Source organism: Canis lupus, chromosome 9 (genome assembly GCF_048164855.1).
Source record: "Canis lupus baileyi chromosome 9, mCanLup2.hap1, whole genome shotgun sequence".
NCBI lineage: Eukaryota > Metazoa > Chordata > Mammalia > Carnivora > Canidae > Canis > Canis lupus.
In genome coordinates, this window is record NC_132846.1 from 1,491,276 (window position 1) to 1,496,081 (window position 4,806).

The following is a 4,806-nucleotide window of genomic DNA, read 5'->3' on the forward strand; positions in this document are numbered from 1 at the left end:
TATTTTTGTAGAAAGGCCATTCACTGACCTTTACCATTTTTGAGAAGTTTCCATTGACATACTTCAACTATTTGGGGACAGCAAGTTGACCCTCGACAGAATTTCTTACCATGAAATTAAACATATTATCCCCCAAAATGTGATTTGTGTGGTGAAGTTAAAATCTGGAATTTATTTATGCTCCAGGATTTCACCCAGTTGCTCCAACAACAAGTTTTCACTCAGACTACCTCTAGTGTTTTGGGAAGGCTGATGACTTCTAATACATGGGGTGACTCAAGGGATATGTCCCTTTACTGTACTCTGCTTTAATTGAAGAAGGAACTTACCAAACATTTAAACTGCCAAGAGTTTCCTAGGAGACCACCTTTCCTTCTGATATTGCGTCTAAATTGTCTGATTTGCATACAGCTTCCAAAGTAATAAACAGTTTCATGGATTTAAAAAAGATATTCTTTCCTTTGGGTAAGAAAACAAAATACTTTGTTATTTATGTTTTCCATTTTATACCATCAAAGGCAAAGCAACACACTGGCAAGCATATCTACAGTTATTTATAGATCATCTAGAAATAATATTAGGAATTCATGCTTCTGAAATGGAAATAAATACCCTATAAACTTAATGGAAATGTGATTACCCAGTAAAAGTTATAATACATCGGAAATATAACACTGGGCAACTATATTAAACACTAATCTCAAGATATATTGTATGAAATTGAAGCGAATTGACTAATTGACTCTGAGTGTAGTTGCCCTTTAAACCTCTGTGTTAGCTTGCAGAAAGTCCTGGAGACATAGTGTCTGTGATCCGATGTTTCCAGAGAGCTAATTTTCTGGGTAACAAATAGACTCTGGAGAAAAAATAAAATAAAAATGGGGAGGGACTCACTTAGAAATCTGTGAATAATTACTAAGAAAGGTTAAAATTAGGCATGGACAAAATAGAATTTATCTCTAGAGAGAATAAAAACCAATGATGATTGGTTTATATAACTATAGAGGGTTAAGACTAACAGGATGCTCCTTCTTTTTTATAGTCTTTCCCTCTTGACTAATAATACCACCCTGGACTTTCTAAGAGACTGATGTGTTGCCTAAAAAGAATGCTGAAATGGAGTCTCATTCCTGTCCCTTACTAGCTGTGTGGCAGATAGGTTTCAATCACTTCATCTGTGAACTGTAAATTAATAACGATAATAAAAAAATAACAACCACCACCACCATACAGGGTCATTGGGGGAATTAAGAAAGAATATATACTATGAACTGAATTTTATCTCCCCTCCTCCCCTCCCTAATGAATATGTTGAAGCCCTAACCCCCAATGTCACTATATCTGGAGACAGGGCCTTTATGGAGGTAATGTTTAAATGTGATCATAAGGGTAAGACTCTGATCTTGATAGGATTAGTCCTTATAGGAAGAGACACCAGAGACCTTGCTCTCTCTCTGCCATATGAGGACAAGTGAGAAGACAGCCATCAGCAAGCCGGGAAGATACCATCCTGCTGGACCTTGATCCTGGACTTCCAGCCTCCAGAACAGAGAAAATAAGTTTCTGCTGCTCACAGCACCAGTCTGCGGCCTGAGCTGAGTAATACAATAAGTTAGGGTATCAAGGGTAGGGTCCATGTTAGACTTGCTCATATTTTTTAAAAGATTTTTTCTATCCATTCATTTGAGAGAGAGCAAGGAAGAGCACAAGAAAGGGGGGAGGTTCAGAGGGAGAGGGAGACACAGACTCCATGGACTCAGGGCTCGATCCCAGGACCCAGAGATCGTGTCTGAACCAGAGGGAGATGTTTAACTGACCGAGTCACCCAGGCATTCCTAGATTTGCTCATTTTGTAATCCCAGGGCATTTTCAGTGCCTATTACATAGTAGGTGCTCAAAAAGTCTTTACTGAATAGACAAATCTATAATTGAATCCAAAATACAAAAGTTAGTCAACAGATAAGCATCTGAATTCTCTTTGAGTAGAACTGGTTTCAGATGCATTCTCTGGCTTGTTTATTAGATTGTATATGGGCAGCATGGACATTCAGTGTAGAGCCAATCCCAGGTTCTTCTTCCCTTTCTATCTGCCCCTTTACGTTTTTCCTCCATTTGACTATGTAGGTGTTCAGAGAATGCAGCTTGGGATCCAAGGACTTGCCTGGGCCCAAGTCCTGGCTCTACCTCTCATGGCCTTAGGCAAGGTGGTTAACTACCCCATGTGCCAATAACAGCATGTGTAAAAATGGAGATAATTATAGTACCTATGAGGAGGTTGCTGTGGGAATTAAACTGATACATGTCATGCATAGAAAACAAATAGTGAGCTCTCATCACTCATACTTATCAATTATTCTTAAACCTACTTTAACCAGAGATCTAATATCTCCTTCCTTTTGTACCTTCAACCTCTATACTGGCTCCTTCCCAGCAACATTTATATATGAACAAATCTCCCGATTTAGAAGATAAAAAATTCTCCCTTGACCCTTTACCTCTCTTTGCCTACAGGCCAGTCCTTTCCCTCTACTTTTATATTTTTTTAAAGATTTATTTATTTGAGAGAGAGAGAAAGACATGTGGATAGGGTGGGGGCGGGGAGAAGGGGCAGAGGACAGGGGAGTGGGACAGACTTCCACTCAGCAGGGAGTCCTCTGTGGAGGACTCTGTGGACTCTGCTCCACATGGGGCTCAATCTCCCCACCCTCCCCTCCCAGGAGATCATGACTTGAGCCGAAACCAGGAGCCAGAGGCTTAGTGGACAGAGCCACCCAGGTGCCCCCACAGCCATTTTTCAGACCAGTCACATATGCCACTATCATCATTTTCCCAAGTTGCAACACTCAGTATATTTCAGTTTCACATCTCAGATCCTTGCCTACGCTTCCTCTTCCTGAATATCTTGGAATACAATGGTCATTGATTCTGTTCTTAATTTGCTTTCATTTCAAGTTGAATTTAATGATACTGAACACATCCTCCTTCTCTCTTCTGTTGTCTGCCAAACCACATTCTCTGGACCACCTGCTTATCTGACCATTTATCCCTGCATCTCTTGCAGACTTCCTCTTATCACTTGCTCTGGGAGGTCCTCAAGGCTCTGAGTCTACAGTCACTTCTCAGCCAACTGCATCTGCTTCTCTCCTTCTCCTTGCATCTAATCACCACACAGTGTCTGCTGGGTCTCTTACGTGTCTCTCAGATGTAATATGCTAGTCCATTTCCACCATCAATCCTGGCCCAGCCCAGCATCCATCTCTCACTTTTTTTTAAAGATTCATTCATTCATTCATTCATTCATGAGAAACATACAGAGAGAGGCAGAGACACAGGCAGAGGGGGAAACAGGCTCCCTGCAGCGAACCCGATGTGGGACTTGATCCAGGGACCCCGGGATCACAACCTGAGCCAAAGGCAGATGCTCAACCACTGAGCCACCCAGGTGCCCCTCTCACTTTTTTGTATAATAGCCCCGTAGCTGGCTTTTTCTATTTCTCATCTTGTCCTCTCTCAGTTTCCTTTCAAAAATGCAAAGAGGATCAGTCCTTTGTCTGTTTGAACTCTCTAAGTAACTTGTCAACACCCTTAGGAAATGGTTCTCCTACTCTAATGTGCCAGGAAGGCTGCAGGACCTGCTCACTCACCCTTCTATACTACTTTCTCTTAATCTACACTCCATGGGCTTTGAGTTACTCAGTGTCTGATACTCACTCTTGCCAGGACCTTTAGCATCCTGGACCCTCTTTGTAGAATTTTGCCACCATGTTCTTCAGTCTAGGTGGAGGTCTGTTATTTCTCCTCCAATAGCACCTTTCTCTGACATAAAATTTTGTTTTAAAATCTGTATCTTTGCTCCATGAGGAGAAGAATTATCTATGTCTCCTTTGGCTTTTAACACATAATACACATTTAAATATTTGTTGAACAGGTGAGTGAATAAACCCTCCTCAATTTTCCTTATGCTCATTTTTAATCCTTTGGTTCAAATGCTTTGCTCTGTATGATGGTAAATTTTATGTCTTAACTGGATGGAGCCAAGGATGCCTGAATATTTCATCAAATGTTCTGAATATTTCAGTGAAGATATTTCTGGCTGACATATAGTATATAAACATATATATTTAAAGATTTGATTTTATTCCTGAGAGACTCACAGAGAGACAAAGACATACGCAGAGGGAGAAGCTCCCCCCTGCAGGGAGCCTGATGCAGAACTCGATTCCAGGATCCCGGGATCATGATCTGAGCAGATGCTCAGTGACTGAGCCACCCAAGTGCCCCGAGTTTAATATTTAAATCAATAGATGAGGTAAAACAGATTGTCCTTCCTAATGTGGGTGGGCCTCATGCAATCGCTGAAGTCCTGAATAGAACAAAAAGACTGACCATCTCTGAATAAAAGGAAATTCTTCCTGCCTTATTGCCTTCTAGCTGGGACATTGGTATTTTCTTGCCTTCAGACTCCAATTGAAGCATCAGCTCTTCCTGTCTTGAGACTGCCAGTCTTGAATTGAAGGTGCTCTATTGTTTCTTATGGTTCTTAGGTCTTTGGGCTCAGACTAGAACTTGCACCATTGGCCCTGCTGGGTCTCCAGCTTGTAGACTCACCCCACAGGTCTCAGGACTTGTCAGCTTCCATAATTGTGTGAGCCAATTCCTTATAATAAGCCTCTCTCTTTGTATATCTCTATCTATCTCTGTATCTATCTATCACAATATCTGTCTACCTATACCTATATATCTCCTATTGGTTCTGTTTCTCTGAAGAATCCTGACTAATACAATCTGTCAATAATATTTGGAGTT